Source organism: Pseudonaja textilis, chromosome 13 (genome assembly GCF_049901715.1).
Source record: "Pseudonaja textilis isolate UNSWEBS1 chromosome 13, rPseTex1.2, whole genome shotgun sequence".
NCBI lineage: Eukaryota > Metazoa > Chordata > Lepidosauria > Squamata > Elapidae > Pseudonaja > Pseudonaja textilis.
In genome coordinates, this window is record NC_142002.1 from 15205625 (window position 1) to 15233247 (window position 27623).

At 43.5% G+C, this 27623-nt stretch overlaps 2 long non-coding RNA genes across 3 annotated transcripts in view; one reads left to right on the plus strand and one right to left on the minus strand.

Annotated features, from left to right (window-relative positions):
• Nucleotides 1–27623, plus strand: part of LOC148124731 (uncharacterized) — a 116100-nt gene that overhangs the window by 27410 nt on the left and 61067 nt on the right. The window lies entirely within an intron of this gene.
• Nucleotides 12026–26352, minus strand: LOC148124732 (uncharacterized). 2 transcript variants are annotated; one of them, XR_015745115.1, is made up of 5 exons: nt 26004–26352; nt 15421–15577; nt 14988–15180; nt 13652–13804; nt 12026–12585 (listed from the first exon to the last, which is right to left on the minus strand). It is a non-coding gene; the product is annotated as an uncharacterized LOC148124732 (long non-coding RNA). The 2 variants fall into 2 exon arrangements; XR_015745114.1 differs by lacking the exon at nt 26004–26352 and having other exon boundaries at nt 15421–16074.

Here is a 27623-nt window from a genome sequence, read left to right on the forward strand (position 1 = left end):
GTGATGAAGCTCCCACAACTTCTGAAGGCAACTTCTGTTCCATGGGTTGATTGTTCTCCCTGTCAGAAAGTTTCTCCTTATTTCCAGGTTGAATCTCTCCAGTTTCCATCCAGTATTCCTTGCCTGGCCTTCAGGTGCCCCCTGCTCAAGCACCTTATAGGTCATCTAGTCCAACCCCCTGCCCAAGCAGGAGGCCCTATACCATTTCAGACAGATCGATGTCCAATCTCTTCTTGAAAGCTTCCAGTGATGAAGCACCCACAACTTCTGAGGGCAACTTCTATTCCATGGGTTTTATTGCTGTCAAGATCAGGAAATTTCTCCTTAGTTCTAGGTTAAATCTCTCCTTGATTAGTTTCCATCCATTTCATTCCATCATTTCAAGAAGTATAAACCATGGTGTTGTTTGTTAGCCACAGTGCACTTCTTTAAGCAGCAAGGAATTTCTCTGACTTTAGTTTCCTTTGAAACTAGATCATCACACTTAGATCATAATCTAAGGCTAGCTACCAGATCCTAGGAACCCTTAGATTGTTTTCAAAAAAATCCAAGACTTTGGTGCCACCCAGTGGTAGTTTCAGCATGGCCAACCAGAACTGGTAACCATTTTACACAATCAGGCTGGCCCTCACTGTGTACTAAGCAATTGTTAATTTAATCCAATTTTATTCAGTCGGTTCGGTTTTCTGGGCTCAGACAACATGGAGCGATAGAATAACGATGAATGAAAACCAAGCACAGCCATATGTGCTTGGTTTGCACAGCCTGATAAACGAAAAATTAGTTGGCTAGTTTGTGGTTCCTGATGCCAACAGAGAATTTACTTTAAAAAGTTCAGGCAAAATGGATCGTGAATCGGTTTGACAAAGGATCCAAAGCAGTGGTGGGATTCAAATTGTGTTACTACTGGATGTGTGGGCATGGCTTGGTGCGCCTGGCAGGGGAAGGATACTGTAAAATCTCCAGTCAGAGGTGGCATTTGCCAGTTCTCCGAACTACTCAAAATTTCCACTACCAGTTCTCCAGAACCGGTCAGAACCTGCTGAATACCACGTCTGGTCCAAAGTTCAGATATTCTACAGTAGATGGTTGAGGGTTAACCAGAATCAACTAGGTGGCTGATCTTCCCTTACTGTACTAAACAATGGTTACATCTTATGCCATCATCCCCAGCCAAGGTTTAGCTAGGAAGTCAACATCTTTTCATTGCAGTCTTAACTCTGTTTCTGATCACAATCTGTTATGGGAATCCTTCAAAGGAATAAAATTCTCAAGGCTCACAAAAGCAAATTGGAAAATTATAGCAGAAGTAACCAGCCAAGCAGGAGACCGGGCTGAATAGCTAATGCAGTGTTATCAGCTGATTTTCTTAAGCATGTAACTCTCCCTGGCAAATTCTGTGAGGGGGGGGTGAAATCCCTGAATGCTGACGTCAGAGGTTGGCTGAGGTCATCTTCATCCTGTACAGCCTTTAACCTGTGAATGAAAACAGACTGAACCACGATTTCTCATTAGCCAATCTCGACTTACAAGTTTGGAAGTCAACCCGGTTTTGCTTCACAAGAGAAGTGAGGATTCAACCTCCTGACATCCCTAGTGAGAGGAAAAAAAACCTACCAAGCTCACATTTAGATTGAAGCCCGTTTTTGCATTTAGCATCCATTTTTGTCCTTCACAGACTGGTTTTTGTCAGTTTGCTTGGAAGCAAGAAAGGGGAGAACCTGCTTTCAAACTCTCAGGCAAAGAGGACCATGCTGTGAGATGGTTGGAAACAACCTCCCTGAATGTCAGGCATTCAAGAGACCTACAGACAAATGGATGGAAAGAATGGATGGAATGGATGGAAAGACAAGTGGATGGATGGATGGACGGATGACAGATGGATGGACGATGGACAAACTGACAGGCAGATGGAAAGAAGGATGGACAGATGGATGACAGACAGATGGTCTGACGGATGGATGAATGGACAGATATAAAGACTGACAGGCAGATGGATGGACGGATGGACAGAAGGATTGATGGGCATGACACAGGACAGATGGCCTGATGGATGGATGAACAGACAGAGGAACTGACAGATAGATGGACATAGATAAATGATAGATATAGATAGATAGATAGATAGATAGATAGATAGATAGATAGATAGATAGATAGATGATAGATAGATAGATGATGATAGATAGATAGATAGATAGATAGATGATAGATGATAGATAGATAGATAGATAGATAGATAGATAGATAGATAGATAGATGATAGATAATTTTCACAGTGGTATCTTGAGTGCTGTGGTCCTAATTCACAGGTTGCTGGAGAAAAGAAGGCAAAATTCTTCCTCTTATCAACTCAAAATTCATCCCAGAATAGGAGTCCAGTTTTTGGACACAACCTGCAAAGAAAACCCTCCAAGAAAGAGGAAGAGAAGAAAAGGGGAATAGGCAAGAGATGGGAAATGGCTAAAGGCCTGTATGTCCCCTGCAAACAGGACCGGCCTTATCTCAATCCCCAGCCATGAGAAGAAGTGACCGTCAAAGTGTTTGGAAGACACCACCAGGTGGAAGGCAGCAGGCCACGCCAGATCTGTGGTCTTTCCCCAGTTTGTGGGATGCAGTGCGGTCTTTGCGCATTCTTCTGTTTCTGTCTCTTGCCACAAGAGGGCAATTGTGAACATTAAACAGTGCAGTCCTCTAAAATATGTGAGGGACATACTGCATTTCTGCAGTGGAAGGAGAGAAAACATTAGAGAAAGAAAAAGAAACCCGTCCAAAGGGCAGAATGTGGGAAATCGATATTAATATGCTTTTAAAGCCGATTATTCGAGGACAAGAGGCCAAAGGACTGGATTTGTGGCCCGTGATAAACCCTCTTTTGTAGAGCCAGGATGCATCAAATCAACCCCAGCGGTTGGGTTGGGTTCAGCCAAATGCTTGGCCGAATCTACACAAAATTAGATTTCCGCTATATTGATTAGCCATAGTTTAACAAATAAACCACAATGGCAGGGTTTGTACAAAGGGTCAGCCAGGTTCTGGCAACACCCTCACATTCCTAGCCATAACAACTTCGTTGAAGCCAAATGTGTTTAGAAATAGAGTAGAGTAGAGTAGAGTAGAGTAGAATAGAATAGAATAGAATAGAATAGAATAGAATAGAATAGAATAGAATAGAATAGAATAGAATAGAATAGAATAGAATAGAATTCTTTATTAGTCAAGTGTGATTGGAAACACAAGGAGTTTGTCTTGGTGCAAATACTCTCAGTGTACATAAAAGAAAAGATACATTCGTCAGAGTCAAGAATCATAAGGTTCGACACTTAATGATAGTCATAGGTTACAATAAGCAATAAAATCATACTAGGAAATAGTCAATAAAAATTCTAAGGATACAAGCAACAAAGTTATAGTCATACAGTCACAAGTGGGAGGGGATGGGTGATAAGGAATGATGAGAAGTTTAACAGTAATAGTAGTGCAGACTTTGTAAATAGTTGGACAGTGTTGAGGGAATTATTTGTTTAGCAGAGTGATGGCATTGGGGAAAAAAAACTGTCCTTGTGTCTAGTTGCTCTGGGGTGCAGGGCTCTATAGCGTCGTTTTGAGGGTGGGAGTTGAAACAATTTATGTCCAGGATGTGATGGGCCTGTAAATATTTTCACAGCCCTCTTTTTGACTTGTGCAGTATACAGGCCCTCAATGGAAGGCAGGTTGGTAGCCACTATTTTTTCTCCAGTCCTAATTACTCTTGAAAGCCTGTCTCTGTCTTGTTGGGTTGCAGAACCAAACCAGAAATCGGCTCTTTTCAGTCTTGACAAGAATCCGCCATGGATACAAACCCTAGCTGTTGACCCGTCGCCACAGCAGGACTTACTCTGCTCTGTACAATGTCTGATCCTGGGGATATCATGTCAGCTTGTCCGTCTTTAAACCGAAACAGAGCAATCTTTTCACAGGACTCCAACTTAAACAGATAAAGTTCTGTGAAACACCCTAATGATGGGAACAGAGCAAGACTTGTTCCAGTGCCATAATTATGGCCAATTCCGGAGTACAGGATGGCGGAGTGTTTACATTGCGGATAATGTATGGAGCTGCACGGCTGGCCTCGCGGCTCAAACAAACTTTGGGGGAACAACCTCAAGGGGAGAGAGCAGAGCTTAGCCCCAAAGGCAGATTGAATTCCCTCCTCACCACCCCTACCTCCAAATGCAACTCCCCCTGCCCTGCTTTGCAAAATTAAAGGTAAATGCATCCTCTGCAGGTCAGAATAAAATGAGAAAAATGCAAAGGATGGTTGAGGATTAGAAGCATAAGAAGAGAGATTGAGGGAACTGGGGGAGTTTGGGAAGAAAAGCCACAAGGAAGGGTTGTTTTTATGGGGGATGGGGGATGCTTTTGAGTCTGTCTTGATTTCTGGAGATAGCCAAGGTAAGTCCCTGCAATTTTTGCCACTGCCTACTTCCTAAGGCTGAAGGGAGTGACCGGCTCAATCTTCAGCCCAAAGATGGGACTAGAACTCACAATCTTCTGGACTTTAGTGTGGTGCTTTAACCACTACACCAGCCTGACTCTCTCCAAGGGAGATGAGATTTTTTTTTCCTTCCATGTATCTGAAGGAGGATTACACCCAGAAAGGTCACTCTATGCTTGACCTTTATTAATGGTCTTTATTATTGGCTAGGAAGGTTAAAGGGCAGAGCGGAGCTTAACACCAAAGGCAGATCTGCACACACATAGGTAAAGGTAAAGGTTCCCCTCGCACATACGTGCTAGTCGTTTCCGGCTCTAGGGGGCGGTGCTCATCTCTGTTACAAAGCCGAAGAAGAGCCAGCGCTGTCCGAAGACGTCTCCGTGGTCGTGTGGCCAGCATGACTAAAGGCCAAAAGCGCACGGAACGCTGTTCCCTTCCCACCAAAGTGGCCCCTATTTCTCTACTTGCATTTCTTTTAACTTGCTTTCGAACTGCCAGGTTGGCAGAAGCTGGGACAAGTAAGGGGAGCTCACTCCATTACGCAGCGCTAGGGATTCGAACCGCCGAACGGCCGACCTTTTCTGATCGACAAGCTCACCGTCTTAGCCACTGAGCCACCGCGTCCCATTTCAGAAGTCAAGGGTTGCCTGTAAAGACCCGTGGCCGTTCCAACCTGAACTGCCGCGAAATGCTTCCTGCTTTTGCAGAGTGGAAAAAGAGAAGCAACCCCATCCATGCTGCAACCCAGCCACCCCAAATCAGTGCTTTCCTTTTCTACAGAAAGGGCTTAATTGCATACATCTGCACGAAAACATTTAGCTCAGCCGGAGAGCAGGAACAGTGGGAAATTACTCCCTTCGTCAAAACATTGGGAGCTGTCATCTGTCCCAGAGGAATGATTGGCAGCCAGTTTAAGAAAGAGGGAAGAAGCGTCTTTCTTCCCGCTGTGTGCAATCAAGTGATGGAATTTGTTTGCCAAAATGGCCGTTGTGATCACTCTTCATTTAGATGTTTGTGTTCGGGGGACATAGGCAGGGAGGATCTTGGGGCATCTTGAAAACCAAGGGGTGGGTAGCAATAGCGTTTAGACTTATATATCGCTTCACAGTGCTTTACAGCCCACTCTAAGCAGTTTACAGGGTCTGTGTATTGCTCCCAACAATCGGGGTCCTCATTTTACCAACTTTGCAAGCAGGGGTGGGATTCAAAAATACCAACAACTGGTCCTCTGCCCGGTTGCTGGGTGGACGTGGCCTACTGGAACTTCTGGGAGGGTCATTTTTCACTTTCCCCAGAGTCCGGAGGCTTCCCTCGGGCCTCTGGGAGGACGAAAACAGCCTCCCCTGGGCTCTGGGGAAGGTGAAAAAAAAATGGGCTGAACTAGAAGTTCCAAAAGCCGGAAACAGGCCCATTTTCGGACTTTTGGACCTTCTAGTTCAGCCCATTTTTGGCCGTCCCACAGCCTCTGTGTGGACCCTGCACTTAGCTGCATCCAAAATGGGCCACGTGGAGACTCCTGAGAGTAGAAGGGAGGGGTGAGAGTGGCCAACTACCACTTTGTCAGTTCAACTACCGCTTTGGCGAACCAGATGTAAATTTAACACCCGGTTCGCCTGAACTGTCCCCAACCAGCTGAATACCACCCCTGCTTGGAAGGATGGAAAGCTGAGTTAACTTTGGCCGCCATCAGGATCGAACTGCAGGCTGTGGGCAGAGTTTGCCTGCAGTACTCCATTCTAAGCGCTGCGCCATTACAGCTCTTACCATTTGGAGCAGCCCAACATGGATATGAGCAACGGTATCTCTGCATTCAGAAATGGCCTGTATTGGCAGAGGCTGGAGGGTCACATATTGGAGAGAAGGTGGCCACCCCACACATTAGAATATCATTGCAAACATACATGGCGGCATCAAATTCTATCGTGGCTTGTACCAGATCAGAGGTGGGATTCAGCAGGTTCTGACCAGTTCTGGAGAATTGGTAGCAGAAATTTTGAGTAGCTCGGAGAACCGACAAATACCACTTCGGACTGGAGAGTTACAATATCCTTTCCTTGCCACACCCACCAAGCCACGCCCACAGAACCGGTAGTAAAAAAAAAATTGAATCCCACCACTGTACCAGATGCTTTTGAAATGGGATGACAAGCTACCTCAATGTCTCTCCGATGATCCTCACTCCAGCTGTGTCCAGCTGCAACGCCCCTCCGAATTCATCCAACCCATATCATGTAAATAAACACACCAGAGATTTTGCTCTAATAGGATGATGTCCAAGCCTGCCAGCCCGTGCAAAACATGTTGGCCAACATGTTTAGCAAGCCATAACATTCCCTTTGTAACGAAACAAGCCTTCTGCCTCAAGAGGGAGATTAATCTCAGCTTGTAGTCTAAGGCTGCCGATTGTCTTTTGCTTGAGGTAAACAAAGTTATTTCGCTCCATAAGAAAAGTTCTGGGTCAGGTGTGTTGGTTAAACATTTGGAGCTATTAAAGCCAACTAACTCCCTTGTTCAACCATTGATAGCTGGACATGGGTAAAATGATTTGTTCATTTTTGCAGGGTGAGATGGGGTTAAAATGCCAACCAAATGTAAGCCAAATTCCAGGCTATTTACCATTCCCCCGGCTGCTTAAGAAAGCAGCACAAGTTCACACGAAGTTTGATAATTAATCATTCACAGGTCCAAGGGGTGCCAAAGCTCTAGGAACGAGCGAGCATCCACACAATAATTGAACAACGAACCAGGGCTACAGATTTCTGGAAGTCTTCCACTGGCTCACTTCACACAACATGAAAACAACAATCTCTGGTTTGGCCTAAAGCAAGGCATTCAAACCTAGAGCAAGAATCCAAGCTGAGAATTTGAGATAAGACTCGGGCTGCGGATGGGCCACTTATTCTGAAATGACCCACCCATGTCTGGCCTCCAGGTAGAAAGACAGCAGGCTAGAGTGGCTGCAAAAGGGGCCTTTCTAAGCCTTTCCTGCCCTCTTGTTTTCACCTTCTCCTAGGTTGGAGAAGACAAGAAAGACATAAGCAGATGGGGAAGTTCAACCTTCTTCATCACCTCCATAGTGATGAGGAACATTGATTGAAGCCAGTGGTGGGATTCCAATTTTTTTACTACTGGTTCTGTGGGCGTGGCTTGGTGGGCATGGTGTGGCTTGGTGGGCGTGGCAGGGGAAGGATATTGTAAAATCTCCATTTCCATCCCACTCCTGGGGGAAGGTTATTGCAATATTCAAATATAGACTTCTAATACTACATTCCTATTGGTTAGTTAACACAGTGTAACGATTGGTTAAGAACAACAGGTTCCGATTGGCCGCATAAGCGGCGGGAAGTTTAAACACATGCCATCGATTGCGAGCCGCGAGCAGCCGCTATAAAAAGGGCTGCCACGGCTCGACTTCGGTTGAAGTTACTGGTTGCTAATAAAGAGCTGATTTCAACTCCGGTATTCGAGTCTGCTTTGTCCTGGCGATAGAACACCCTCCCCACCCCACTAACCTGCTTTCCAGCTCCGTTCTCCTGTGCTGGGCAACAAAAGGAGACCCAGCCGATCATCTGGGACTCAGTGGGAGGCAGAGAAGAGATGGGGTTGGCAGGGCCAGTCAGAGGCAGTATTGGCCGGTTCTCCAAACTACACAAAATTTCCACTACCGGTTCTCCAGCACCACTCAGAACCTGCTGAAAACCACTTCTGATTGAAGCATTGGTGTGGTTGCTGTTTTAAAAAATACTAGTAAAAATAAATAAGGGGAAGGACGCCTAGACAGCCAGCCAGCCATTGCAAAGCTGACTGAAGGATTGGCCAAAGTGGCTTTTAACCCTAACTTCCATTTGTTGACATTTATGGCAAGAGCCACCTCCTCATGTGGCTAAGGATTCAAAGTCCAATCTTTCTGCTGTGCCCTTATTTCATGTCACAACTAAAGTACAACGTCTTGCAGCACAAAGATCTCTTTATGTCAAAGTTCAGGACCATTTCTGAAGATACATCGGGGCTGACTTTTGGACAAGTTGAGTCACTTATTGCTTAATGTCTTGCGAAAAGCAGATCGGCTGGCCCTGGACCGTTGACCTGTTTGTCCAACACCATTAATGGCCTCCAGGTCAGAGTTGACTCCTGCAATGCTTCGAAGCAGAAGAATTTGTCCAAGAAGTAAAGGAGAATGACAAGGAAGGTCATCCGGAATTCACTTCAACTGAAAAGTCACATTTCTTCCTAACTTGTCTCCCTTCCACAAAAATGGAAATCATGCATTCTATATTTATTAGCTATTTCTAAGTGTTATTTATTTAAGTTATCATCATCATTTACAACCTTTATTCCTTTAATATATCAAGGAAAGGCATGCAAATGAAAGAGAGAAGAAAACTTTGTAAAACATCGTCCTTCACGATGTTTATTCCTTTAATATATCAAGGAAAGAAACAAAAAGAAGAAAACCTAAAAAAAAAAAATGAAAGAAGAAAAAAAATGAAAAAAAAAGCGAAGAAGAGGGAGATATTTTACCAACGCAGTGTTTTCACATAACAACAGTAGTGTGAATGGCCCAGAGCTGCATTCAAAGATCGGTGACTGTATATATATTAAATATATTATATATATTAAATGTATATATTTAATTTAATAAAAAGAAATGAAATAAATAATTTAATTTAATTTAATTTAATTAATTAATTAAATTAAATTAAATTAATTAAATGATAGGTGGGGATTCTGTTACTTCCAAGGTTCTCTTTAATGCAACAGGATGTAGGTGCAAAGATTAATTTCATATGTGTGTTGAAGTCATGACACAAATTAGACTTACTCACTACACAAATGGTGTAAAAGACATCCGGGACATGTGTGTGTCATTGGCTTAATTGTGTCAATATCCATGTGACATAAATTGAGCTGAATAATACAAATCATCCATGGTTGTAAACTTAAGATAAAATTAATGCAAGCTCAGCAGCCCCATCCAAATTCTTCCCTGGCTATAACTACTAAAGCTGAGTGTTTAACAGGGTTCACATATCTGAAAAGGCCAGGAAGCACATTACTAACTTGGATTACCACTACTACTAATAGTAGCACCACTACCAACAACTTTTATGTTTCTACTCATGATAATAAGGTGAGGGTGGGTTAAAAAATGGTCTGTAGGATTTGTTTCCAAAGCTCCCATCTTCCTCAACCAAATAGTTTCCAATTGTAGATGACCAACTGACCACACTGGCACACAAGACATTTATAAGCTAAGGAGAACAGGATGAGAAAATCCTGCTGATGACATTACCTTGTCTGGTAACGAAACGTTCAGAAACTAAATTGAAACAAACTGGGAGAGCAAACCGCTGCCCAAAACCTTCCAAGGGTTGTTGAAACCACAACTCCCCCAAATTCTAAACCAAGATGGACCCAAAAGTTTTGATAGGGGTGTCAAACTCAAGGCCTGCGGGGGGGTGCTTGGATCTGGCCCGCGAGGCTGCCCTGGAAACAGCACAGGAGGGGTGGGAATAAAAATTTTTTACTACCAGTTCTGTGGGCGTGGCTTCATGGGCATGGCGTGGCTTAGTGGGCGTTGCAGGGGAAGGATATTGCAAAATCCCCATTCCCTCCCCACTCCTGGGGAAGGATACTTGAAAATCCCCATTTCCTCCCCACCCCACTAACCTGCTTTCCAGCTCCGTTCTCCAGTGCAAGGCAACCAAAGAAAACTCAGCCGATCAGCTAAAATAGATGGGGGGTGGAGCCAGTCAGAAGGGGTATTTCCTGGTTCTCCAAACAACTCAACATTTCCGCTACCAGTTCTCCAGAACCTGCTGAATAACACCTCTACAGCCCACAGTGCAAATGTGCAACCCTCCCGAGCTCCGTTTTCACTGGCAGAGGGTTGCAGAAATCCGTCGTAGCCAAAAACGGAGCTTGGGAGCCTGTTTTTGCTGGAAGAGCGCTTAGGCCACCACAGGCGCCCCGACACCCCCGACACCAGGCGCCCCTGACACTCTGACCACCATACAGGTGCCCCTGACACCAGTTGAGCTGGCCACACCACCTGGCCATGCCTCCCTGGCCACCCCAAGGTCAAACACAACCCTGATACGACCCTCCATGAAATCGAAGTTAGACTACGAGTTCTGGGCTACGAGTTCTGGCATTGAACTCAAGCACTCAAGTAGAAGTGCTTGAGTTTGGAGAAAGCGGCACGAAAAGACAGCAGGCTTTCCGACTCTTCATCCGGTTGAGGTGGGAAGGTCCTCATGGAGCACCTGTTCCGTAGGCTGGCTTCCAAGTTCATGCCTGCTCTTCTCCGCCTTGATCTGGCTTGAAATCTGGAGACTTTTGACTAAGCTGAGCTCACTATTCGGCAGAAGGACCCTTTCGCAGAAGGTTTCCCAGAATGTGCTTGCATTTTTGCAGGTTAAGCCACCTGCTCTTCGCTTCACACAAAGGTCAAGGCTTCAGGAACGAAACAAGACAGGCTAAGACAATCACGATTCTGGTTTGCCCCAGAGGTGGTGTTCAGCAGGTTCTGACCAGTTCAAGAGAACCAGTAGCGGAAATTTTGAGTAGTTCAGAGAACCGGCCAATACCATCTCTGACTGGCCCCGCCCCCATCTATTCTCCGCCTCCCATTGAATCCCAGCTGATTGGCTGGGTCTTCTTTGGTTGCCCTGCACAGGAGAACAGAGCTGGAAAGCAGGTCTGTGGGGAGGGAATGGGGATTTTGCAGTATCCTTCCCCAGCCACGCCCACCAAGCCACGTCCACAGAACCTGTAATAAACATTTTTGAATCCCACCACTGGCTAAGACGAGTCCTTCAGGAAGGGTTGTGGATCTCTTGAAGGTCCACATGTCATGAGGTCCCTAGACACATTGTTGGACACGCTTATGGCATATTAGATGCAAATGAGGAAAGACTCTACTTCAGATATTCTAAAACATCTGGCCAAGTGACTGGCCCCACCAACCCCATCTATTCTCTGCCTCCCAAGTCCCAGCTGATTGGCTGGGTCTCCTTTTGTTGCCCTGCACAGGAGAACGGAGCTAGAAAGCAGGTTAGTGGGGTGGGGAGGGAATGGGATTTTGCAGTAACCTTCCCCTTCCACCAAGCCACGCTCACCAAACCACGCCCACCAAGCCATGCCCACAGACTCTGACTGGTCCCACCCCCATCTATTCTCCACCTCCCGAGTCCCAGCTGATCGGCTGGGTCTCCTTTTGTTGCCCTGCACAGGAGAACGGAGCTGGAAAGCAGGTTAGTGGGGTGGGGGAGGGAATAGGATTTTGCAGTATCCTTCCCCTTCCACCAAGCCACGCCCACCAAGCCACACCTACCAAGCCACACAACGCCCACAAAGCCATGCCCACAGCTGATCGGCTGGATCTCCTTTTGTTGCCCTGCACAGGAGAACGGAGCTGGAAAGCAGGTTAGTGGGGTGGGGAGGGAATGGAGATTTTGCAGTATTCTTCCCTTGCCACGCTCACCAAGCTAAGCCCACAGAACCAGTAGTAAAAAATATTGAATCCTGCCACTGGTTTGCCCAGACATTTTTATTTTCTTTTTCGCCTCCTGGCTTATCCTTTTAAGTGCCTGTTCTTTGATGAGGCTGGGATGAGATCAGAACAAATGGCAAAGCAGCGGCACCAGGAACTTGCTCAGCTGCCGCTAGAGAAATGCACCCTTCCATGATCTCATTCAGAGGCCAGCGGGGAAGCCAAGGCTGCCGGTTTGCTTCCTTCCTTCCTTCCACAAATCTCCCTTGTCATCGCTTGGCCTGTAATAACCTTCTACTTGAACCCTGCCTTCCAAACTGGTAAGGCTGAAGTGCCTTTGGATTCTTGCACAGAAGAAAACATGAGCGGTTCCCTGTTCATCTCGCTGGGCCTTTGCTGCCAACGAATCTTGCCAGCCCTCGTCCAGAGAGAACAGGAAGTCCTCAACGTACGGCCGGAGCGAATGCCCCAGAATTCCTCCACTAAGCGAGGCTGCTGCTAAGGGAGCTGTGCCTGACTTTATGACCTTCAATGCACAGGGGTTGAGCAAAGTCGTTGCAGCTGTTCAGTGAATCACATCTAAGTGAACGTGCTCTATATAGAAGAAGAAAACCTGTAGGAATAGATGGATAGAAAAATATTAGAAATAGGAAGGATAGATAAAATGATGATAATAGAAATTAACGGGAAAAATAGAATCACATTTAAGTGAATGCTCTTATAGAAATAGATGTTCTATAGATTTATATCTGTAAAAAAATAGAAAAAATAGGTAAAATAGAAATAACAAGAACAACAACAGCAACAACAACAAAGCAACAACCATAATTAAACCAATAATAACAACAACAAACCATCTTACTTGGAACTGCCTATATATCCAGATGCCACTTTAACAGCACAGGTTCTTGGTTAGGATTTGGAACTGTTAAGTTTTTACCAGTTTAATAATAATGATGATGATAATAATATTAATATTAATAATAATAATAAGTGGGTGCAGCAAAATTTCACAAACTGACTAAAAAACTGAATACGTTTTTAAATGTTCAGTTGACTGAATTTCATGTTTAATGAATAAAAGTTAATTATAATAACAATAATAAAAATACAAATAAATAGACAAAATAGAATTGCATGAAGTGAATGTACTCTATAGAAGTAGAAGATCTATAGAAAATAGATTTATAGAAAATCTATAGAAATTCTATAGAATCTCCTCTATAGAAGTAGAAAACCCGCTATTGTTGAATGAGGTTGCTATCTGAAGCAATTAATAGCTTCTAGCTGCTAATCTGGTAGTTAATATCTGGCATTAATAGCGTCACATTTATTTATTTTTTGCTCACAAGGACAAAAAGTGCTCAGCGGGTGACATTCCTGTAAGCAGCCTAAAACAAACAGAAATGTGTCGTTTCCTGACTGACTGAAGTCCTCTGTGCTTCTGCCACAGAATTTTCAGGAGAGATTTTTTCCTGCTGACGATGTTTTCTATGATTTGTGTTTTACCTTGGAATTATGGAGGAATTATTTACCTCTCCCCAAAAGGTTGACCTATATTCTCCATAATGAAAAATTAATCTGGGTTTTTCGGTGCCATTGTTTCAAATAAGAACCAAAGCAACCACCTTGTGATGAGGGATGAAGTTAAAAACTGGCTTGCTTCTTTTAAGGCCTACCTAGATTTCGTCTTCATTTTTGTCCCTTTGGGTCACCTATTCGAATTTTCTCCTTCCATTTCATGCAGGTTGGCCAGACCTGTTTTTCCTCTCTTTCTGTTCTGTGTCTGCAGCTTCAGGATTTCAAAGGGATATCTGTGTTTATCTGTCAAGCTGTGAAGAATATAAATAAACAAACTGGCTTTCGTTATCGTCATGCCAAAGAGCTGTTTGCAAAAAAAAAAGAGTTAAGATCTCCAGGTGGAAAACCACATAAAACGTATACTTTATAAATGTAGTCCTCAGGTTGTGGCTACAAATGGAGCCCAAAAGTTGTGTGGCTAAGCTAGACCATGACTTATTCAGTGACTTATTCCAACAGCCACTAAATGAATTGTAAGTCAAGGGCTACCTCTACCTTTAACTTGTGGGTGGAAGAGAATATCAGCAACAATTAAACTTCATATTTTAGTGTGGACTTCTTCTGAGCACTGTTCCACCCATCTTCCTATCTATTAGAATATTTTAATATATCCTTGTTGGGATGCGGTGGCTCTGTGGCTAAGACGCTGAGCTTGTCGATCAGAAAGGTCGACAGTTCAGTGGTTCGAATCCCTAGTGCTGCGTAAGGGAGTGAGCTTCTGTTACTTGTCCCAGCTTCCTAGCAGTTCGAAAGCATGTAAAAAAAGTGCAAGTAGAAAAATAGGGACCCCTTTCCCTTTGGTGGGAAGGGAAGAGCGTTCCGTGCTCCTTCGGCATTTAGTCATGCCGGCCACATGACCACGGAGACGTCTTTGGACAGCGCTGGCTCTCTGGCTTTGTAACAGAGATGAGCTCCGCCCCCTAGAGCCAGAAACGACTAGCACGGATGTGCGAGGGGAACCTTTACCGTAACATATCCTTCCTCTCAGTGATTTACAAAAGTCCTTGATAATAGCAATAGCACTCAGACTTATATTCCACTTTATAGTGCTTTACAGCCCTCTCTAAGCGGTTTACAGAGTCAGCCTCTTGCCCCCAACAATCTGGGTCCTCATTTTACCCACCTCGGAAGGATGGAAGGCTGAGTCAACCTTGAGCCTGGTGAGATTCGAACTGCCAAATTGTAGGCAGCTGGCTGCAGAAGTAGCTTGCAGTACTGCACTCTAACCACTGCGCCAAAGAGGCTCCTTTTAATGTTCAATATAATATTCTCCCTACGACAGAGTCCCGTTTCAACTCGACTCCGATTCAAAGGGTTATTCAACCACGAACCCCCACCAAGCAATTTTGACTGCCCCCATTTCCTGGCCCCCCCTATCTGACAAGGGACAATTTGGGAAAGCAAATACAGAGGAAAGAGAATCTGGTATATCACCTTAAACCTGGCCGGAGGAGGGGAAATTCGATACCAATGTAATCAAGAAGACCTTTTATGACTGTAAGTCTGGAACTCGGATCTGTTGCTTGGCAGATGGATCCAACCGGACTGAAACGGTGGGTGGTTGAAGTCCACCCTATCTGGAGGGCATCTGGTTTGAGAAAAGCTGTTTGCCCTGAGGGTTTAGATGCTATAAAAAGCACAGGGGAGGGACAGTCAGTGAGTACATCCAAACCACTTCTATCATCATCATCACTGCTTAGGGATTAAATATCACATTTAAAGGGCAGGGGCTACAGGCTAAGCTACTTTATCTTGGTGCCATGCATCCGATCGGAGGTTGGCCTTTCCTGGTCACCTGCTTCAAACCACATCAGAAACGGGCAAGAAACAATCTGAACAATCTGCAATATTCTCTAAGCAAACTCACGAGTAAACCCACAGGACTTGTGATCCGGCTTCTTTTGCCTCAAACCAGGTGAAGATGGATGGGCCTAAGCTTCAAGTCTGAATGGTTTGCAGACACCGTTCGCTATTCGTCAGCCGTGGGCTAGTCAGCTTCTCTGAGGGCAGCTTTGAAGCATGGCCTGAAAAATGCAGAAAGGCAGTTTTGCTTCTTGGTTTCAGTGTGGTTCAGCTTCTGTCTGCAGAGCTTCCCATACAGGTTCTTGCTGACACACAGGAATAAATTAATGAGAAATGTAGACATTTCTCTTTGCTAAAACAAAAAACAAAAAAACATGAACATTACGAACTCTTTCTCACTCAAAAATATTCAAAGAGAACAAAGGGGTGTGTTGCAATCGTCCTACCCTCTTTCTTTGCAATCTTTTAATTTCAGTCTTGAAATCCTCTTGGTCAATATAGATGTACAGACACACACATATCCCCAAACTTTGCTATCCTGTCTGGTTTGCAAGGACAACGTTTCCTATCCAGAGTGTTTCTTTTCTGGATTTTTAATTTCAAAACTCCAGAAGGAAAAAAATATCAGGCATGTTCAAAGGTGAAGATCCATGGTGGTTATTCGTTAAATCTGTGTGATGCATGCAGTTCAGGTTGGGCCCGAGAGACCAAAAAGCTGAAGTTCAAGACTCAACTGTGAAGTTCATTAGATGACTAAGGCAGTTGCTGCCTCTGTGTGTTTTCTCACTTGCAAGATTGCTGGGCAGATAAAAGTCGAAGAGAGAGCTACACGTGCTACCTTTAGATCTTGGGGGAACTAGTACAATAAATAACTAAAACACAAGTGAAGGAAACACTCTGATTTCCAGGGTGTCCACAATGTGTGGCCAAAAGAGCTCAGACAGGCAGACAGATAATAGATGATAGACAGATGATAGGTAGGTAGGTAGGTAGGGAGGTAGGTAGGGAGAGAGAGAGAGAGAGAGAGAGAGAGAGAGAGAGAGAAATAGTAGATGATAGATGATAGGTAGATAGAGATAGATAGACAGAAAGATAGAAAAAGAGATAGTAGATGATAGACAGATGATAGATGATAGGTAGGTAGGTAGGTAGGTAGGTAGATAGATAGATAGATAGATAGATAGATAGATAGATATGGATGTAGAGAGATGTAGAGAGATAGAGTGAGAAAGAGACAGACAGAAAGACAGACATGGGTGTACATATGGATGGAGATAGATAAGATAGATAGATAGATAGATAGATAGATGATAGATAGATAGATAGACCTCAACTTATGACCACAGTTGACCCCAAAATTTCTGTTGCTGAGTGACTTTGCCCCATTTTGTCCTTGTCACAGTGGTTCAACTGCTCACAGCGGTTGTTAAGTGACTTTGACAGAAGGTGACTGCATGACTTTGGGACACAGCAATGGTCATAAGTATGGAGCAGTTGCCAAGGGTCTGAATTTTGATCACATGATTCTGGGGATGCTACAAAGGTAATAAGGGTGAAAAATAAGTCAGTTTTTTTTTTCAGTACCCATTGTAACTACGAACAGTCACTACATGAGCTGTTGTTAAGGTGAGGACGACTACTTGTATCTAAAATAGGCCTTGCCTTGTCTCCTAGCATTCTTTTCCCACTTCTTGTGTCCAAACACTGTGTTGAAAGCAACGTCTTGGCAGCCTGCCTTTCAAATATTGACAAATTCCTCTGAGCCAAAGTGTAAGTTCACTATCCCGATGACATCATGTACTTCATTGCAAGACAAGTGTGGAAGGGCAGCATCCCTCCAGAAAACAAAATATCCCTTTCTTGGCAAGATGACTCACAATTCTCGTTGCATTCTCCAGGACTCCAGGACCGTGCTGGGTGCATTTTCACTTTCCATTTTCATGCCCTGCCTGTCATTCATCCATTTGCTTCATTCATCAGATTTTTTTATTTATTTATTGCAACATCAGGACCGATTCATGCCAAGAATGCTGGGATTTAAATGTGTGGCTGGAGGTGTGACCCATGAGTCCGCTGGGAAGCAGTTGATAATACAACTCTATAAAGTCTTAGTAAGACCACACCTAGAGCAGAATAGAATACTGTACTGGCCAAGTGTGATTGGACACACAAGGAATTTGTCTTGGTGTAAATACTCTCAGTATACATAAAGAAAAGATACATTTGTTAAGAATCAAGAATCATAACATACAACACTTAATGATAGTCATAGGGTACAATCAACAATCAAATCATACTAGGAAACAGTCAATATGCATCCAGTTTTGGTCACCACATTATAAAAAAGATGTTGAGACTCTAGAAAAAGTGCAGAGAAGAGCAACCAAGATGATTAGGAGACTGGAGACTAAAACATATGATGAACAGTTGCAGGAACTGGGCCTGGCTAGTCTAGTGAAGAGAAGGATCAGGGGAGACAGGAGAGCAGTCTTCCAATATTTGAGGGGCTGCCACAGAGAGGAGGAAGGGGTCAAGCTATTTTCCAAAGCACCCAAAGGCCAGACAAGGAATAATGGATGGAAACTGGATAAGGAGAGATTCAACCTGGAAATAAGAGATTTTATGACAGTGAGAGCCATCAACTCATGGAACAGAAGTTGCCCTCAGAAGTTGTGGGAGCGCCATCACTTGAGACTTTCAAGAAGAGACTGGACTGCCGTTTGTCAGAAATGGTGTAGGGTCTTCTGCTTGGGCGGGAGGTTTGGACTAGATGACCTACAAGGTCCCTTCCAACTCTGTTAATCCGTAAGAGATAACATCCCTTGAAGCTCTTTGTTGTTCATTTGCCTATCGTGAACTGGCCAGAAGATCCTGGAAAAGACCATCAACAGTCCAATTCATATCAAAACAATTTGGTCTTAAAACACCATCTGCTTTCTCTTAGCTGGGATCCAACGTGAGACATCTTCAGTGCTATGTGTCTGAGCTTTCCTGACATTCTGGCTTTCCATGCACCTTGCTCATCTTCAAGGAAGGATGACTTGCAGAGAGGAAGGCGACATTGTAGACCAACACCCACATAATCCTCCACCTGGGTGTACCAGCCTGCCATGGACTGGAGGAGCTGCTTTGGGATGTCCAAAGAGCCAATCCTGTGACTCCTGCAGCTCTGGAATATGCCACCACGGGGCAGATTTCCCTCCCCCATCATTGGTCATACCTTCCAGTTCCATGTGGTGTGGCTCTACTCAAGCTAAGGTTTGCACTTGGCTGAAGGGTGGAGGCCGGCAGGTGGCAGGCCATGTGGCAGGGCACAGCCTTGTGTTTCTGCACAGCCTGGATTAATTGCTGGGGGGGGGACATTTCTCTGCGGACCACCACAATTTTCTCATGGACCATTAGTTGGACCAACAGTTGATGACCACTGTTCTAAAGGGTGGGAACAGCTTAGCAACTCTTGGCTATTTCACATTGGAGCAAACAGCAACCAACCTCCAGGTCCATTCTATTTCAGGCGGTGTTTCTCTTTCTCTGTTTGCTCCTCCAGAGCCCAATACTCCTTGTGCCCGTCAGCGATTGGGCTGTTTTGGAAATATGGGTTTGGCTCTCTTCTGCAATATCATTAATGTCACCGAAGATCGTGATTATCAGCTGAGAGTCAGGCTTCCTTTCAAACACAACATTGCAAAATATTTGCCCAAGGGCAGGGCGAGATTTGAGAATTGGCTAAAACCTGTTGGTCTATCCCAGGGCTCTCCAAACCTGGCAACTTGAAGACTTGTGGATTCCTCAGAATTCCGCAGCCAGACATTCCTGCTAAGGAATTCTAGGCATTGAAGTCCACAAGTCTTCGAGGTGCCCAGTTTGGAGAGAAAACACTTAGTGGATGCTTTCTTGCTTTGGATGTGTTGGAAGAAATATCCTTCTGGGTTCAGTTCCAAGGGGAAAAAGACACTGGAAACATGGAGGCTGTTTGGAAAGATGGTTTAATGGTGGGCAGGACCTATCACCAAGCAACAACCAAGGGACAAGCCAAATTCACTTAACAGCGATGTTATTAACTTAACAACTGCAGTGATTCATAACTGTGGTCATAAAATGGGATCAAAAAATGGGCCAAAATTCACTTAACAAATGTTTCTCTCAGCAGCAGAAATTTTGGGCTTGATTATGGCCATAAGTTGAGGACTCCCTGTGTTCCTGCAAATAAGGATAGCAACTTTTTCAGGAATAATCAGATAGTGATCAATAATTGTGGCTGGAAAGGGGGAGAGTGGATTTTATGCTAGTAATATTTTCTGTTCGTTCTCTTATTCAATCACGAAAGTTCTTGGGACCAATAGAAATAGAAATATGGATACTCCTGGATCCAGTTATGGGAACCAAAAGATCTTCTACCACCTTCTGGTCTCCTTCAGGCTCTTTGGAGTAACAAACCCCGAGGACAAGCTTGTTGAATGTTATGCTTTTATTTTTTTCTGTGAAGAAACACGGAGGAAGCAATGTATGCAGTTGGTCAAACTGAGAATATCCCAAGAAATTTAGAGGAATTGAAATGTTGCTTACGTTAGAGGAAAACTGGAAACAGAAAGCAGAAGGAAGATGAGATGAGGAATACCAAAAAGAAGAACATTCATACATCATCAACTGACTAGCAATATACATCGCAGTGTGAAATTTTCTGCTTAGTATTCATTGCACTTTCTTGGCTTGGCAGTATGTCACCAAAAATTGCCTCATTTTTTATAATTGCACTACTCCATTTATTCATTCTCTAAGTTATTGTTAATCAGTCCACATGCCCACTACTCCAACATCTCTCTCTCTCTCTCTCTCTCACTCTCTCTCTCTCTCTTTCTCGCTTCCCCTTGGTCTTTCTGATGATTTTCCTTTTTCTCAAAATAAAATTTAAACTATAACTTCCAGCAGCCTTAGCCAACATAATCAATGGCTTTGACCCTTCCAACATGTCATTTCTGCTATAAATTTTTGCAACTTGAAAAAAACTGAAAATCGTTGAATTGAGAAAAATCATATTTTGGAATATGAAGCTCAACTGCCGACTCAGAACAGATATTCCAATTAAACCTTCCCTAATTTGAGTTCCATAGATCCTTTGGGCTTCAACTCACAACATCCCTCAACCATGTTGACTGTGAACGGTAAAAATCGAACTCTGGATACCCCTTTATAACTTGGTTATTCCAAAGAGCCATGGTTTTCACCTGTGACTGAGCATGCATTGGTTCCCGAAAGTCATTGATATAAGAAGATCCATAGACTTTTGCATCTTCACTTGAGTGATTCACAACAAATGAAACTAGCCCCCTCTCAAAATTCCAGCAGTTGCCCTAATTAAATCATCAGCCTTGAGCCAAACTTCAAAACCTATAATGAATTTATTAGGAGTGAACATGTCAGCAGGATCTGGTTGAAGCCAATTCTGAGACATGTAATTCACTGTCACCCTTGACCCTGGTTTCCCCCCCAACTTTTTGGTTGCATCATAATTCATATTCTCCAACTGAAACACATTCATTGCCAAAAGTCATCAATCATGTACTCCAATTAGTGATTTGCGCAGCAGAAACTCCAGTCGCCTAGTTACAATCTCTGCAAGTTATGAATGGAATGCACTTTCGATTCCAAACTGCTGCACTACTCTTTCAAACTCCTTCCCCCCTCCTTTCTGTTGGCAACCTTAAAATGGGCATAGAAATGTTTTATGAGTTGACACCCCAGATGTCCCACAGCCTCTAGTTAAATGTCTATGGAGATTCTTAGACATCCTGGTCATGGTTGTCCCATCGGCACTTTTTCAAAAGACAATTGAGCTTTCTTTGTTTTTCCTTGAAGACATTTCATTTCTCATCCAGGAAGCTTCTTCAGTTTTGACTGAATGATGGAGGATTTATATTCCTTGCAGTCATCTGGTCGTTAGCACTCTTTCTAGGAGTCATTGAGGCCACCTGGAGGTTGATCTGTGCCTTCAGGCTCACCGGAATAGTGCAAATGAGTGTGGAAACTTCCTGGGACTGCAGAAAGGTAAACAGGACATAGGTGGTATTATATCACACACACCCTTGAAAGAGGGCTGTTCAGTATTAATGTAGATGGCCTCTTTGACCCCTCTTTCAAATCATCTTCTGTCCAGAATGTGGATTTCGTTGTCTTCGAAAGAAAGGCCTTTCTCTTTCACAAAGAGAAAGTTAGCCTCTGGTTAACTTTGAAACAGGAGTTTCTGCTTTTAAAATAACCTTGTTTCAGTTATTCTCTATTTGGAGGGAAAAAAAACAGCTAAGAAGAATCTTATGATATTTTTTGGTATCTGCCAGAACTCATTTGACTAGGATAAACCTACGTTGCTACATCTTGTTTCAGCAAGACTAGCATTTAAGAAAGGAATTTTTTATAAAAAAAAACACTTGAAGCGCACGCAGCAAAAAATATCAATGCTAGCAAAGTCACGTCATGTATTTAGTCAGAGTCACAAGATCCCCAAAAAAAGTACACAGAGAAGACAGTTGCCAAAAATTCCTTGAAGAGGAGGAATTTTGGCAGCACTTGCCTCTAATTCAATCTGCAATGACTGCTGAGAATGTTGTTTTCTTCGTAAAAATCAACCCCCACCATGGCCTTTGCTTTGGTTGGTCTCGGGCAAGCCAACTCAAGAAGGACATTTCTCGAGGAGGAATAAAATTGTTAGTCAGTTTAAATCAGGGGTCGCCAACCTTTTGGACCTCAGGGACCACCAAACTCATAATTTTAAATCCTGCAGACCACTAATATGAATTTTGACTGACAGTGGCTTGCTGATGTTGGTGGGAGAGAGGGGGGTGGAGAAAGAGGGAGAGCGGGAGAGAGGCAGAGAGAAAGAGAGACTTTGGGGTTCATGCAAGGAAAGCAGCAGAAGCAGCAAAAGTCTTTCTTTCTCTCCCCCAAACTCTGCCAGAATTGAGTCTTTGTCGGAGGAGCCTCTTGGAGCAGAGGCCTTGCAGGGTCCCAAAGATTCATTTCTGGTGGAGTTTAGGGGAGAGAAAGAAAGACTTTTGTTGCTTTCTTTGCGTGCAGCCAAAAGCAGAAGAAAGAAGCGGAAATAAGCAGCCCAGGACAGGTGCATCTGTTTAATAGTGGTGGGATTCAAAAAAACTTACTACCAGTTCTGTTGGGCGTGGCTTGGTGGGCATGGCAGGGGAAGGATATTGCAAAATCCCCATTCCCTCCCCACCCCATTAACCTGCTTTCCAGCTCTGTTCTCCTGTGCAGGGTAACCAAAGAAGACCCAGCCGATCAGCTGGGACTCAATGGGAGGCAGAGGATAGATGGTGTTGGTGGGGTCAATCAGAGGTGGGGTTTGCTGGTTCTCCGAACTACTCAAACTTTCCGCTACCGGTTCTCCAGAACTGGTCAGAACCTGCTGAATGTCACCTCTGCAGTTTAAGAACTCTCTCCAGAACATGGGGCAAGGCACTTGGTTATTGGGTGTAAATTTGGAGCAATGGGAAGGAAGGATGAAGCCTTGGGGTCTGTCAGAAGCTGCTGCAGTCCAGTAAAGTATCTTGTAGTACTTTTTCCAAGGAACAAATTTTATTAAAAGGATTTAAATAAAAAAGGCGTTAGAAAAAGTGCGAGCACCTGACACCTTCCAGATTGTTTGCTATCATAAACTAACACAGTTCTCCTCTGAGAATGCAGCTGTGGTGATCTTGTTCAACCATAAAGATCTCCAGACTGAGACAAAGCTAAGTCTCCTGTCCCCAATTACACCAACGTTTCCGAAAGTTGGAAATAAAAATAAAGTTGTTGGAATAAACAAAAAAAAAAAAAACAGCAACAGTTTTGAGGCAGGAAACATGAAAATAGCAAAGTAAGCCATAAAACTGGGCCTCGTGCATTTTAGAAAGCTTGTATGAAGAAAACACTATTTGCACAATTTTAACAATCGGAGTGTATGGGGGGAGGGATGTTTTGTTTAAAAAAAAAAACCTAGAAGGAATTGAGAGAAAAGGAATTTGCTGAGGCCTACAGGAGAAAATATCTAAATTCGGTTGCTGGAATGGTTTGGTTTCATGTCTTTCTTGCTTTCCCATGAAACTAGAAACTGTGGTTCTTCCAGAGGAATGACTCTTCAAACAATTTACATTTGTGATGTAAAGTCACCTGTATTTCGGGGTAAGTTGCCCTCCGCTGGCACTGTTCCTCCATAAATCATCCCTATTGTATTTGTTATAAATCACCTAACTCGCTTGGATGTGAAACCTGCCTGTTTGGTACATGAATCAAACTTTGCATCACAGAGGACAATAAAAGATGGAAAATGGAAACATCCTCTCTGTTTAAACTGAACCAATTTCTACTAAGAGGAGTCAAACATCCTTTGCTTGATGCTTCGAAATCTCTCCTGGGTTTTTCACAGACTCCTTGAGGGACGGCCGAAGTGAAGCAACGTAATAATGTTAGCTGTACTTGAGATGGGCAACCATCTAAATCTACCAAATAAATAAATAGATGATATAGATCCGTGATGGCAAACCTATGGCACGTGTGCCACAGGTGGCACACGGAGCCATTTGTGCCGGCACGCGAGCTGCAGGCAAACTTATCTCATTGCGCATGTGTGCACCTCACAGCTGATTTTCGGTGGATTTGAAGCCTTTTTTGGCCTCCCAAAGGCTTGAGGAAAGCTTCTTCAGGCATCTGCAGGCTTTGCAGGCTGAAAACTAGCCCTGTTTTGTCACTTCCTGTTTTTCCGAACATACCGGAAGTGATGAACAGGCCTAGTTTTCGGCCTGCAAAGCCTGCAGAAGCCTTCCTCAAGCCTTTGGGAAGCCAAAAAACACCTCAAACCCACCGAAAATCAGCTGTGAGGCGCAGTGCAGGTAAGTGGATGCGCCTCACCGCTGAGGTGGGTCGAGGGGCATTGCGCGCGCATGTGTAGGGTTGTGAGGAGGTGCACATTGCCTTCTGGGTGCTGGCACGCGAGTGCGAGTGTGCAAGCGCATGCACAATTTTTGGCACAGGAGCCCAAAAAGGTTAGCCACCACTGATATAGATGGATGGATGGACAGATAGATAGATAATAGGTAGGTAGGTAGGTAGGTAGGTAGGTAGAGCGGTACCTAGAGGTGGAATCTCTCACCTCACAATCAGGCTGTGAGTTCAATCCTAGGCAGATATTTCTTTCTGGGCACAGTGAGAATTTATCTGCTAAATAAAATTCCACATTGGCAATAGGAAGGGCATCCGGCCAGTAAACACTCTGCTCCATTAAGTTGCCTGACTCCACCTTGCAAGGAATTATGAGGTCATTAAAAGGAGATGATGAGAGATAGAGATAGATAAGCACAACAGATTCATTCTTGCAAATGACATTTGTAAAGTAGAAGGAAGGAGGCAACACTTTGTTCAAGACTTGGTCAAAGTGAAGGACCTCTTCTTGGCTTAAAGCCCAGCAAGATGAACCTCAGCTTTCTTCACCAATCACTATTTCAGCCCATTTCTCTTAACAAATAGGAATTATCCATGGCCAAGGACATTTGGATCTCATTGTCAACTGTCAATCACCTTAGACCATGACTCAGCCAAGGAAGCAAGAATCAGAGATGCTTCCCTGATGCGTTCGAATGCAAGCATTAGAGGTAAGGTACAAAATATTGGAAAATGTGATAAGAACCTCCAGCCATTCTATATTATTTCCATTCATTAAGTGAAGTTCATCAAGACACAGTCGTCTTCAAAGTTGTGAATTTCTTATTCCCACGTTTTCTACAACCTGGATTGAGCTGCCTTTTATTAAGTGGGCTTCTAATAAGCTCTTCGCTTGGTTGATTGTTCCTATCAAAAGGTTCTTCTGTTTATTTCTCAGCCTCTCATCATAAGGCTCAATGACAGGAAGGAGGAACTCATGACCAGTTGCTGCCTTAGACACTAGCCAAGACGTTGTCCTTCTGCCATGCTATGTACAGAAATCATCTCACATGATTGCTGAACTTTCAGCATGAGAAGCTTCCCCCAGATCGGAGAGCAAGCAAGTTTTAAGAAAACCAACACAAATCCTTCATCTACTGCTTCCAACACTGACTATGAAAAACGGTTGCAGGATTTGGGTATGGCTAGTCTAGAGAAAATAAGAACTAGGGATGACATGATAGCAGTATTCCAGTATTTAAGAGGTTGCCACAAACAAGAGAGAGGGTCAACTTATTTTCCAAAGCCCCAAAGGGCAGGACAAGAAACAAGGAATGGAAACTAATCAAGGAGAGAAACGACTTGGAATTAAGAAGAAACTCCATAACAGTGAGGACAATCAACCAGTGGAATGGCTCGACTTCAGAGGTTATGGGTGCTCCGTCACTGGAGTTTTTAAGAAGAGACCAGACAGCTATTTTTGTGAAATGTTATTGGGGTTGGACTAGAAGACCTCCAAAGTCCCTTCCAGCTCTATTCTGGCTACATCTTGCATAGATAATGTTCTCATTTCACCCAGCCTATATTACAGACTTGTAGCAGAGATAAAAAGAGGAGAGGGTAGAGGAGTAATTCCATCATCGTATAATTAATCAGCCTCGCCAGAACGCATGGCTGCCTTAATTTCCACTGAAATGACAATCATAAAAGCATGGGAAGCCACATGTGAGTGATACCAACCTCATTGTAGATTTGTCCTTGGGATAAAATTAGCCAGAACTGATATCGATTTTGGAGTGTTGAAAGATCAGGCCAATTTGGCCATCCCATTTCTGCAAATCAATGCTCTTGTCCGAGGGAGGCCAACCCTCCTCCTTCCAAAACTGGACTTCAATGACAATCCAATAAAACCTCTTTTAACCAGAATTTCCATTAGTTGTTAGCCCGTCCTTGTCTAAAAAGCACATTTGCTTTCAGTTGCACATCGGACAGAATTAAAGATCCACGTTCTTCCTAAACAGCTACCTGGGTTTTTTTTCCCCCTCCTTGTTTCTGTTTTGTTTTTTTCTTTTCTTTTTGTGTAAAACATCTCTTAGGTCAGATTTTTCACCTCACCCCTCACCTGTCAAGTGCCAAAACTTCATAATTCAAAACTGAATCAGTTCTTTGAGGAAAGAAGAGACAAACAGGTTTGGGGAGAAATGTTTTAAATGCTTGAGTGAAGAAGATTTTCTACAAGGTAGGTGTGTTGGTTTGAGCTGGGATGCTCAGGCCACCAATTATGTGTCTTTTCTATGAAATCACCCTCGTTGTTTCTTTTCCTTTCTATTTAATTCTTTGTATTATTTTAAGGAATGAACTGCGGTGAACCATCCCACCATCCGGTCTTGTGGAAGACAGATGACCTGTCATAGATGAATACATTTAATTTATCCCTTCACCTTTTGGGTTATTTTATCTGACAAAATCCCCAGAGGAATTTTGGCAGAGTTTTTCCAATCTGCATCAAAAATTGGAAGTCTTTTGTGATAAAATGGAAAGAGAGACAGGAGTTTATCATTCTGGTTACATGTCTGTGTCCATCTGTCTCTCTACCTATCTATAATTACATCACGCGGAGGCAAGAGTTTTATATGAGAACAAAATGAGGTTCTTTTCTTTAAGGAAAGAATACTGTTGGGTAATATTGTTCTATTTCTTTCTTTCTTTCTTTTTTTGAAAAATGAACGGTGGATAACTCAGCTCTACAATCTGCTATGTACTTTCAGAAAATACACCTCTGGGGAAATGTCTGTGGAGATTCTCAGTCCTCCACCATGACTATCCCAAAAATGCTTTTTCCAAATGACAAATAGATTTTCTTTCTTTTTTTCTTTTCTTTGAAAATGTTTCACTGCTCATCCAAGAAGATTCTTCCATTCTTTGTCAAGGACCTTGGAGTACTCGTCTCAAATAACCTAAGTGCTAGAGCCCACTGTAACTACATAGCTAAAAAAGCATTAAGAGTTGTAAACCTAATCCTGCGTAGCTTTTTCTCCGGTAATATCACGCTACTAACTAGAGCGTACAAAACATTTGCTAGACCAATACTTGAATACAGCTAATCAGTCTGGAACCCGCATTATGTATCTGATATTAATACAGTTGAGAAAGTCCAGAAATATTTCACAAGAAGAGTTCTCCGCTCCACTACTCATTGCAGAATACCTTATGCCACCAGACTTGAAATTCTAGATCTGGAAAACCTTGAATTAGGTCGTCTTCGGTCTGATCTAAGTATGGTATATAAAATCATACATTGCAATGTCCTACCTGTCAATGAATACTTCAGTTTCAACCACAACAATACAAGAGCACACA